We start from the raw sequence: 12,400 nt of genomic DNA, 5'->3' as shown, positions 1-12,400 counted from the left end.
TGGAGGCAGTGTCATTGCCCCACTGCAGCCATTGCCAGTGGTTGGCACACCATTTGAGAGGGTGGGCATCGACATTATCGGTCCCTTTGACCCTCCCACTTCAGGTGTACATCGGTTCATCCTGGTCTTGGTTGATCATGCAACCAGGTACTCTGAGACTATACCCCTTTGGACTATTACTGCAAGGTGGTTGCCAGGGCTCTCCTGGGCATTTTCACCCATGTTGGATTCCCTAAGGAGGTTGTCTCTGACAGAGGATCCAACTTCATGTCGAGTTAGATAAAAACCATGTGGAAAAAGTGCAGAGTTACCTAAAAGTTCTCCACCTCGTATAACCCCAGACCAATGGTCTGGTTGAGAGATTTAATAAAACTCTCAAGGGCATGCAAGGCACTTTGGAAGAGCCCCTAGGGCGAAAATGGGATCTCCTCCTGCCATGCCTGCTGTTTGCTTACAGAGAGGTACCTCAAGAGGGTGTTGGTTTCAGCCCCTTTGAGTTACTCTTTGGCCATCCCGTGAGGGGGCCCCTTGCCTTGATCAGAGAAGGTTTGGAAGCCACCCCTTCAGGTCCTGCCAAGCAAGTGGGGGACTATGTGTTAGGCCTCAGACAGAGGATGACACAGATGATGGGTCAGGCGACAGCAAATCTCAAGATGGGCAAGATGGGCAAAGTCAATTATCTGGTTGACATGGGAGTCCCAGGGGTAGCCCCTCAGGTATTCCATGTTAACAGGCTCATGCCTATCCATAGGCGAGCCGAAGTCTCATGTCTCTTGCTGGCTTCAGAGCAAGAAGAGGATGAGAGTGAGCCCCTTCCTGATTTGCTGCATAGCAACCCCCAGGATGGCTCAGTGGAGGGAGTGCATCTCTCTCCAGATCTGACGACAGAGCAGCAGAGGGCCTGCAGGACTTTGCTCCGGCAGTATGCCTCTCTGTTCTCACTGACACCAGGCCTTACACAGTGGTGTAGGCACGGAATTCACACTCTCAAAAGTATGTCAGATACTGTTAAGAACCATATCCAGGCTGAGGTCACCAAGATGTTGCATCTGGATGTTATTGAACCCTCAACCAGTCCCTGGTCCAGTCCAGTGGTCCTTGTCCCCAAGGCAAGTTCCCAGGCTCGTACCAAGGATTGGTGGACTACAGAGGGGGCAATGCCATCACCAAAACTGATGCGCACCCATTGCTCAGGGCTGATGAGCTCGTGGACACCATAGGTGCTGCCAAATTTGTGAGCACCTTTGACCCTACCTCAGGCTACTGGCAAATAGCTCTAACGGACCATGCCAAGGAAAAGAGGGTATTCTCAACACCTTAGGGACTCTAAAAGTTTAGAGTCATTTCTTTTGGGTTGAAAAAGGCACCTGCCACTTTCCAATGTTTAGTCAATCATGCACTCAGTGGGCTCGAGGCCTTTTGTGTGGCCTACTTAGATGACATTGCCATTTACAGTTCCACTTGGGAGGAGCATTTGAATCACTTGGATAAAGTGTTGCAGGCCTTGAAAAGGGCTAACCTCACTATCAAGGCCATCAAGTGCCAGATAGTGTAGGGGAGGATTGGTCCAAAAGACCCCCCTTGCCTACATCCCTTCCCCCGGTGAGGGCCATGGCTCATCAGGCGTCCCCTCCTTACCACCAGGGCCCAGGTGGTGGATGGCTCACCTGCTGAAGACATTGCCCAAACATATTGAATTTAGCTAGGCCTCAGAAACCATTTTGTCTAATCAAGATGGTGTGAGCTCGGCGCACTGCAGCGCGGCCCCCACCTTTGGAGAGTTTTAATTATCCCTGTGGCCACAGCTCCCTGGCAGATCCGCTGTGAGCCCGTTCCCACGGACAAGACGGACATGAGCTAGTGTAAGATATCAACACTGTAACATTTCACCTTCCGCAGTGTATCACTGCTCCCAACATGACCCGGCCAGCAGAGCCTGGGTGGAAAAAAAACTGTAAAATGGCCTTCGGATAAAAGCAAAAGTTCCCAAATACTAATGCCAAAACTACCTGCGATGGGCGCATTTTCTCCACAAACCTCTTTGATTAGAAAACCTGTAAAATGTATAGATATGGCAGAATGCATGTTCACATGGCATTAGCAATGAAACACCCACACCACTGCAGTTATGTACAAATAGTAGAAGCGTCCCTGGGGGTTATTTGCTATGCGTGTCATTGAAAGGTTTACACCCCACGGTCCCGCGCCATAACCGAACTAATGCTGCTAGAGTGCAAAGAAAGACAAATGCAACCATATTGAGGGCTCGTGTGAAGGACGTGCGAGAATGGACCCTTCATGTGTGTATGTCCAAGCCCCTTATGTGCCACTACCGTCACGTACGGTGGCGAGTCGTTTTCTATGTGCTCCACCAACCTCACTACTACCTCACGTACTGTAAATGTATATGCATATACTAAAATGTTGTAGTTGTTAAAACATAGTGTACAAATAATGTGCTCAGACTGGCTATATTTGAGAGGCATTTAGTAAAGTTAAAATGTAAGCTTTGGAATGATTCAATGAGTATTGTATAGTATTCGAATGTTTATGATGCTTTCACCTAAAATCGGCAACACACGAGGAAGATACCTTTGTGAATATGTGCAAGGCCATTCCCCCTCCCTCCCTGAGAAGCCTGCCAGAGGAGAGAGCAGAGGCCTGCGCCGCACATCTCCACCTCCCACAACTAGGCTGGAGCCGCTTCAAAGATTTGTAGCTCCCTCTGCAGCACCCAAGGCCACAACCCGCCACCTGCATTATTTACAGCCCAACAGTAAACCTCCGCCTGAATACACAACTCCAGAGGCGCCCTCCCCTACACCCCACAACCCACCGGATCACCTTAGGTTAATGGCCCCTGTAAAATTAGGACACCCAATATTATGGCAACATTACAGCAACACATTCATAACGACTTCTAACAAGACAGGAGGACATGTACCGTCTGTCCCATGCCCTGAGACCCAACCCCACTACCTATGGTACCCGGTCAACAGGACACTGGTAACCATGTACTGATGAATCGCCATCAAACCCCTCTCGAGGTGCATTCCTCCTATGTTGCATTTACCTGTAGAATAACCTATTGGAAGATTTACTAAAGAAGATAATATTGCAATGACTGAATGACTGCGGTGTGCATGGCCTAGGGCAAAGAAGTCAGGAAAAGACATTCATCTCTGACACTGGCCACAGTGGCACAACAACACCACCCGGATGAACCCAGCTGACCTGGCAGGCCCAGCCCAACCCACGAGGCTGACCAGTGACGTCCTCCAGCCAAGGCCAACCACATTGCAGCAGCACTTATAGCTAGTTGTCGCCACCCAATCCCATTGAACTTGTGCCCCCTATAGTATGTAGGTTCTGATGACGTTTTTTTGTAAATATATACGCCTGTCTTTGCTATTGTCAGACAGAGCGCTCTCGGAGTTCGCAGAGTTCTTTGCATGCCCTATTCTGATTGATAAACTCCCATTTACGCTCACCCGCACTTTGTCTTGGCCTTATTCCCACTCTGGGAGAGTCTATCACTGTCTCTCATTGCGGGAGGATCGTGCTGGTTGGGGACGCTTGCCTTCAATAGCTCAGAGCAAAGTCACGTATCTTGGTCATTAGGTAGGAGGGATTCAAATCCAACCTCTCCTCAGTAAAGTACAGGATGTACATGACTGGGAGACTCCCACTACTCAAACCCAGGTGAGAGCCTTTTTTGGCTTCACTGGGCACTATTGCAACTTCATGACGGACTATGGAAACATAGCTGCGCCTCTGACAGCTCTGACTTTGCCCAAACAACCCAGAAAGGGCAGAAACCTGTCAGAGGGCCTTTGTTGGCTTGAATGAAAGTCTGTGTAGGGCACCTGTGTTGTGTGTGCCTGATTACAGCAAGCCCTTTATCGTCCAGACGGATGCCTGCGACACCGGAATTGGAGCTGTTTTGTACCAGTTAGATGGCAAACGGAGGGAACATACGATCATATTCATCAGTAGACAACTCAAGGGTAGAGAACTTAGGTGGCCTACAAAAGGAATGTTTTAGTACAGTTTGGAGCCTTAGGCGTTTCAGACCCTACCTTACAGGGTCTACCTTCAAGGTCCAAACAGATCATAAGCCATTAAAGTGGCCAATGCAGATGAAAGGTGAAAACCTGAAACTGCTCAGGTGGTCCATTAGCCTGCAAGGGCTAGACTTCACCATAGAGCATAGACCACGGAAGAGTCATGATAACGCAGATGGCCTTTTGAGAAGGTATGTAAACAGCCACATCCTGAGCCTCCTTTTAGTGTGCGGACCAGGCTAGCAAATTTGCAGCCTCGAGCTGCAAAGAGGAGGCCAGGACGGGATCTGAATTAACATATGGCTCTTTTCCAATCCTTAAGGCACAGTGACCACGTCCTCCTCTACCTTCTACCCTCATAACACCTCCTGTATTTCCTGAGTCCAACTCCCTCCTATACCATAAGCATACAGGCTGTAAGATAAATGTGCATCACGATCCATCAAGGCATGAGGAGATTAAGTGGGTGAGCAGACTGTCAGTGACAACGGCCCACCACCCATGATGGATGTCGGTCTTTTGTTGACTAACCTGAAATGGTTAAGAGGAGAGCTGGCAAGAGAATAATAAGGAGATGGCCTGGTGTTCTACTGCTTCTAACGGCTACCACGGCTAGCACAAAGTAGCATGTTAGGTGTGCATATCAGGTTTTCATACAATATCAGGTTTTTACACAGAGCTTCATGCCAGATGCCTACCGATTCTAAGCACTGTAAAAATAACTGTGCTTATCCAGTTTAAAAGTACTCATTAAGTGTACATGCGTAGGTATATGTTTACTCGGATCTGGACTGTTGTCTTAGAAATCGCAAAAGCTGCCAGCCTACCATGAAAGGGAGAAAGCTGGTTACAGTCAAGTCTAGAACTCTCGAACCTATATCAATCTATAGAGCAGTTCAGATCTTTCCCTCCAAAACCCAGCCTTGTCTACTGCAAGTAAAGCCAATTCCTGTCTGAGTTGCACAGCAATAGCCCGGCACAGTGAGGATTCTGGAATTGGAATTCTGGGCACCTGTGTTTATGTGTCATAGGCCCGCACATCCACAAGAACTGGAATGAACCCTTGGCCGAGGCCACTGGACAGTGCTGTGGTTATTTACGTACCAGCAGATGAAAACCTCTTTACACCAAGGAACCAACTTTCCCTACCATAGATCAATACCGTTCACTCCCGCCAATACTTGAGAGGCGATATTTATGCTCGGTGTATTGTATTTAATTTCCTAGAGTGTTATCTGAGCGTGTAATAAGCTCGCCATGTTGAATTGAGAGCTACTAGAATTAGACCCTCTAGTGACAGGACTGGTCTGGTACCAGATGGCCGGATGGATACAGCTCATCTGGACTGGACTACTGGCAATCATCAAAGACAGCTTTGCAGAGAGTCATGACAGAGGACTGATGGAGAAAGTGTCCCTGGATACGGTGAGCTGGGAAAGGTAAGGAATGCTTCCTTTGGAATAATGTAATGTACTGCTGACTTTACTCAATGCCTTTGGGTTCAGCAACCTGCTTATTTAGGCGAGGCGGTGCTCGCAGAAGACAAAGCGGTGCTCCTGCTTAGGTTTAGATGACTGGATATCTTTCAAAACAATGGCATACACGAGCAAGCACCAGTAGGAGTAGTCTATACTAGGGGAAACCAGGCCGGCACCTCGCCAGCATCTGCTACCACATACAGAACATTACAAATGAAGGGAGCATTACTGGACCCAGAACATGAGGATGAAATGTGGCGTATCTGGGAAAGGGGAGGAGAAGGGAGGAGGGAAGCAAGGGAAATAAACAAGGGAGATGTTATATTACATAGCAGTAATTTACAGAGCGGGGACATATTGTATCCTTCTTTCCTCACACAAAAGTCACAAAACGATACATATAACAACTTTCACCAATATGAGTCAGTTTACACAAAGAGATAGGTGTTGCAGGCAGGTTTAGGAAATGTAGAGACAGGTTAAGTTCGGTTCGTGTCCATGTCATGTCAACGAAATAAATGACTTAGTGGTAATTTACTTTATGGAAATCCCTTCAAATGTTTACTTCAAATTACATTTTTTATAATTAGGTGTTCCTCCCCAATTCCCCCTTCCGAATTCACTACCACCTCTACACCACCCCCTTCATCCTTTTAATCAACCTACAAATATATATGTATATATGTACATATCACTGAAAAAACGTTGTTAAAGGGATGTTATGGTTAAGTTGCACTAATAAAAACCTATGAAATTCAATGACGAAACTTTGTTAAAGGGACGTTATGTTTTTTCCCCAATTTAAACCTAGAGCTTCAGCCATGCCACATGCCCCAATAAGTAAATCAGTGTAGGCATTCATCCTTGCTAAGGGCCAGGCCCATTGTCCATGCACCAAACTTATGGTCGCTATTTTTCGTGCCACTGCTCACAGTACAAAAATAATATCACTATTTTTTGTACTTACGTTTTGACATTTTCCCAAAAATAAAACACAGTACAGATTTGTACAAACATCCCTTCAGGTCCTTGCTCATGCTATTCGCGCAGGTTTACTGCAATTCCTACAGCACTCTGGGCTACCGCTGCCAGCATAATTTATTTCCCCATTTAACCCTAGAGCTTCAGCCATGTCGCATGCCACAATAAGTAAATCAGAGTAGGCATTTGTCCTTGCCGAGGGCTAGGTGGATCGTCCATGCACCAAACTTATATGACTATTTCCTTTGCTTACGTTTGGACACTTTGGAAAAAAAAAACAAAGTAAATTTGCAAAAGCATTCTTTCAGGTCCTTACTGATGCTGCTTGGGCAGGTTTGTTGTAATTCAGTACAGCACTTTAGAATGTAGCCGCAAGCAAAATATTTGTTCCCATTCAAACCTAGGGCTTCGGCCATGCTGTATGCCCCAGTAATCAAATCAGAGTACATGATTATCGAGTAATTGCAGGACGGTACAATGAGTAGATCACTGCCCTTCATCTGGTGATTTAAATGGATGACCCTGCTGCTAGTGATGGGGTTCTTTTGTGAAAGTGCCCTTCCTTCTTCAAATGTTCGGTTTAAAATAGGAGAGTGAGCCCTGTTCACCTTAGCACAGGGTTATTCAATAAGTAAATATTGTCAGCAGTCTTAAAAACCATTGTTGGTGCTATATTTGTTGTTAGAAGTCAGCTGACACGTGTTTCGACTGTCTACGGTCTTTCTCAACGTGTGTGGATTGTGGGCCTGTCATTGCTGCAAGGTTGTGGAAATGAATCTGGCATGCAATCCCAATATCTTGTACCAGTATGGAGGCAAATAAAGGTGGTTAATGATTTCAAGGGGTGGCCTGGTCACCACATGGGCACCTGGTTCGACATCCTCAGTAATGATCTGCTGATTAGCATTGTCTCGGAGTGTATGCAGCGGTAGTCACAGCGATCTGTTGATGCAGGCACAATTATAGCCACAGTCAAAAAAGAATTTCCCATTCAAACCTATACCAGCTTTGAAAAACTTGACCACATAGCCATTCGCTGGTGGCCATACCCACTTAAACCCCATTGCCAGTCGCTCAGGTCATTGCCAGTAGCCAGATTGTCCGACTCATGGCCATTTAGATTTTGCACAAACATTCAAGGTTGGGTCTATAATCTTTCTAAAATCTTTTGTACACACTAGTCAAATGGCAACAACGTTATTAGCCATCTAGAAATGTTCAACCCCCCCCTCTTATTTTGCCCCCTCTTCACAAAATCCCACCAGACTTTGCAAAAAAATTCAAATCAGGGTCTTAAATCATTTTGCAAACTTTTGGGCAGATTCTTGAAACGGCATTAAATCTATAATCCTTTCAAATATTTTGGGAAACCCTCTAATTTTGATCCCTCTTGGTAAAACAGCACCAGCAAGGTCAGATCTCGAATGATATCCCATAATTTCATGCAGTTTCATTCAGTGGTGCCAAAATTATAAGCCATCCAAAAACTACTTTTCACCAACCCTGTAATGCAAAAATATGTATTGATGCCTCCGAACATCTGAAATGTTTGTGAACATTACAGGGCTGTCCAGAACTGTTTGCGGACTTCAAAGGTAGAAAAACACCCTTTTTTGGCTCCTTATAGCCATATCCCATCCTCATCACCCCTTACCTCTGAAGAGGTGAGGGGTGCAATGTTGTGTTTTTTTGTATGTTTGTACCGTGATGTAAGCGGACTACAGGTAGTGTTTGCGAATCCAACATGGTGTCGTTTCAAAATATATGACGCAGCATCCGTTTTTCTCCATCCAATCGGCGGGCACATCCATTGACCGAATCTAGATATCACCAATTTACTTTACCTACTTTTTAGCAGTTTTAAAAAAACTACTGGATGGATTTACACCAAATTTATAAAAGCACACTTTTAGGACCAAGCCGCCGCTACTGCTGCAAATTTGGTGAAAATCAGTCCAGCGGTTTGGGCTGTAGGCGTGAGCTAAACATTTTTTCCAATGTGTCTATGAGGAAAACCACACATTCGTTTTTCTCCATCCAATCGGCGGGCACATCCATTGACCGAATCTAGATATCACCAATTTACTTTACCTACTTTTTAGCAGTTTTAAAAAAACTACTGGATGGATTTACACCAAATTTATAAAAGCACACTTTTAGGACCAAGCCGCCGCTACTGCTGCAAATTTGGTGAAAATCAGTCCAGCGGTTTGGGCTGTAGGCGTGAGCTAAACATTTTTTCCAATGTGTCTATGAGGAAAACCACACATTTTGGAACCCCCTTAAAACTTTACCCCCATGGACGAAACCTCACAAAACTTTGCTAAATCAATCCAATGGGGCCATATGCTAAAAGTTGGTGAGGATTCGTCCAGGGGGGGGGGCTGTTAGGAGGTGTTTAGACTTACCATCATTGTCATCTGCTGCTATGTTAGGAGGTGTTTAGACTTACCATCATTGTCATCTGCTGCTATATAACCTAGTTACCAAGGAACCATTGCTGTTATTATTAAGCAAGAGTTCCACATTCGAGCAGCAGAGAGGATTGAGAGCAGGAGGAGAGACAGATATCCTGGCTCACAGCTGGGGGCCTTTCTCTTGGATGTACTACTAAATAAATCCTCACTAAAGACAAAGGGCCTCATTACGACCCTGGCGGTAAGTACCGAACATTACCGCCATGGCGTAATTAACGTATACGCCGTGGTTCGATGGTGTAAAGTGCGGCATATTCCGACCCATCGGGCACGTGCATTACGCCATGGCGTTAATGTAAAGTACGGCATGGCGTAAATGGCCCAAAAACGGCCCTTACCGCTATCGCACGCCGCGCAAGGAGCACTACCGCCACACACACCATAGCGGCGACCGCAATTAGCGGTCACCGTAATTAGCGGTCACCGTAAATAGGCGGAACCGGAAATAGCATCATCGCGGCGGAACGGGAAACTGCACGGCGGCCATCTTTAAAAACACAATCCATTGCCATCCTCCACAACCATACCTGATCCAACCCTGACAACTATCCACACCCATCACCCACCCAATTACCCAAGTAAAAATGCCCAAAGTCGTAAAAAAAGCATGTGACCGGCAGCGCCAAGGAGGAACTAACCATGCTCGCAGAGACCCTGCAAGATAATGCTGCAGCTGTATTCTCAATGCAGATGACAAGGACGGCAACAGCGAAAAAGAAGGCCATATGGGCCCTAGTGGCACAGCGTGTGAGTGCAGTGGGGGCCGTACCCCGCACTGCCCAGCAGTGCAGAAAGCGCTGGGACGACTTGAGGCTCTGTGTCCGAAGCATAATCTCAGCTAACCGGAACCTAGGCACGTCAACTGGGGGTGGATCCGAATCGCCCATAAAGCTGCAAGCATGGGAGGAAATATGTGCATCCACCATCGGGATGGAGAGCATCCAAGGTGTCGGAGGGATGGAGGGATGGAGAGAGGAGTGCCGACCTCAGGAGATGCAGGTAGGTGGCCAGAGCAAGCCATGCTAAACTCAACAAAGTCCTATCATGTGAAGTACCATGTAGCCCCATAGTGCATATGCAACACATCGGCAGGTGAATGTCCACAGACACTTCCAGACTCCACCCTGTACACATGCAGCAGGCACACCCTAACTGCTGGCACACACATACCACCATGCTACCTCCACACAAAAGGCACAAAACCTGTATGCCCCTGCCTGAAATGTGCTGTATGTACCCACTGTATAGATGTCATCCCTCACAATGCACGGTCAATGTCCGCGGACCCATCAATAACACTATCCCTCCTTTGCTCCACCACAGGTTCTGACACAGACCTCCAGGAAGAGGACAACACTGCAACCAGATCCACCAAGAGGGCCAGGCCACAGGCATCCACCTCAGCCGTCCTAAAGGAAACACACCAGCAGCCACAAACCCTGCCTGGGGAAGAGGACAGGCAAGTGCCAGCCCCCACAACAGCAAACACAGACCCAGCAGCAGCACCGCACATGTCACTAGTCGTGCCCACTAAAGGGACAGGCTCTGCTGCAAGCAGCACCCTGGGTGAAATCGCTGCCATAGCGGCAACCTCCGACAGTGAGGCAGGCAGCATCGAGGTCATCGATGAGGAAAGGCCAACTGCCCAGCCACATTCCCCCTGCACATCCCTAAGCCCCCTGCAGGTGGATGCCACACAGGGGCAGTCGGAGGCCGAGGATTGGCCAGCCACCCCATCCCCCCAGCCTGAGGTGAGCAGCCCAATGGACATGCAAATGCCACTGGGCATGGCCCAGCGGAACCAGCAGACCCTTGTAGATATAGTTACCCACCAGCAGCAGCTATCCGCCCTCCTCAACGAACATGTTGCACAGTGTGGGGGGGCAAGGGATGCCATGGAGAGGTCGGCAGACCGAGTCACAGCTGCCATTGAGTCCTCCACAAAGGACATATGCACGGAACTCGCGGCTGTGCGCAATGTCCTCACAGAACTTGTTCAGACCATCAGGGACATGCGTCCAGATGCGCAGCCTGGACCCTCCTCATCAACCAGCTCGGCACAGAGCAGCCCCATCCGCAGATCAGGGCGCAATCTACGCAGCACGGGCAGGGGAGCCCCGGGGGCCAGGGGAGGGGATTCACATTAGTGGCTTGACAGTTGAGCAGGACTACTGCACACCCTGCTGCACAGACACTACCGCACCTTTGTAGGGATTCCAGGGGGGAGGGGGGAGGGGGTGTGTTGGGGTGTTCAGGTGGGAGGGGGAAAGGGGGAGGGGGTGTGTTGGGGTGTTCAGGGGGAGGGGGGGAGGGGGTGTGTTGGGGTGTTCAGGGGGGAGGGGGTGTGTCACAAGAATTCACTATTGAAATACACATTTTCTTTTTGCCACTAATCAAATGTGTGGACATTTTTATTGCGTATATGTGCTTCATTGTTGTACAGTCCACAGTGTGCATGTCCCGCACACACACAGTGCCCCAAGTGCCGTCTCCATGTTACACGCACGCGCTGTGTGTGCTAGAAGCATTGGTCAATGAGATTCTGACGCATTACACGCCCCTCCTGTGCATCGCTGCCTCCTTGAGGTGCTGCCCCATCCCCACCCTCATCATCCTCATCGTCAGGTGGTTGCAGTTCTGCGTCAGGGGGCAGGGGCACATTTCTTCTGACGCACATATTGTGTAGCATGACACATGCCATGACGATCTTCGCAACCTTCTCATGGCGGTACAGGAGTGCCCCGCCAGACCTGCTGATGCAGCGGAAACGTGCCTTCAGTAGGCCAAAAGCTTGCTCGATCACCACACGCGTACGGGCATGGGCACGGTTGAAGTCCTCCTCATGCTGGTTCTGTGGGTTCCGGACTGGTGTAAGGAGCCACCTCTTCAGGGGATAGCCTGCATCACCTGTATGTGTGCAAGAATGTATGTGTCAGGGATGAGATTGATTGACGAACATGATGTGCCACCATGACTTGCATTCAACAATTACTTTGCACCACTTTCATTTGCGCTACTGGATTCACACTATGCAACCGCTATATGTCCATGGCTTTCATGTGCTGTTTTGAATACCAAGACACAATGTATGCAGGGGTGACAAGTGCCTTGTGAGTGCCCATCCACTGTGTCTGTTCAGGCTGTTTCTGTAGGTGACCTGGCACGTGTCCTGTGAGGGTTACACTCACATGATAGCAACATTGCTGTCTGCTTCATTATGACCCCAGTGAACAGGACTGTTGTCAATAGGGACAGTTTGTGGGCCTTGCTGTCTGTGTTGTGGTGCATTGATGTTCCAGTCCATCATGTGCCTCCTTTGGGCACAGTAATGGGGGACAGGCCTTTCAGTAGATGCTGTTGGTGACGTGCATGTACGTGCATTTTGTTGGAGTCAATGTGG

The 12,400-nt window shown here is 48.2% G+C and overlaps 1 protein-coding gene across 1 annotated transcript in view; it reads left to right on the top strand.

Moving 5' to 3' along the window:
- Positions 1 to 5,079: 5,079 nt before the first annotated feature.
- LOC138582871 (aquaporin-8-like) overlaps positions 5,080 to 12,400 on the top strand; it is a 508,777-nt gene continuing 501,456 nt past the window's right edge. Inside the window, exon 1 of the mRNA XM_069654561.1 lies at positions 5,080 to 5,503. The gene's annotated coding sequence lies outside the window, so the exon portion shown is untranslated. The remainder of the gene's footprint in view (positions 5,504 to 12,400) is intronic.

Source organism: Ambystoma mexicanum, chromosome 3q, assembly GCF_040938575.1.
Source record: "Ambystoma mexicanum isolate Mex_15411 chromosome 3q, UKY_AmexF1_1, whole genome shotgun sequence".
Classification (NCBI taxonomy): Eukaryota; Metazoa; Chordata; class Amphibia; order Caudata; family Ambystomatidae; genus Ambystoma; species Ambystoma mexicanum.
The sequence above is the reverse complement of the archived record's forward strand: the minus strand, read 5'-3'. Positions and strand labels throughout refer to the sequence as shown.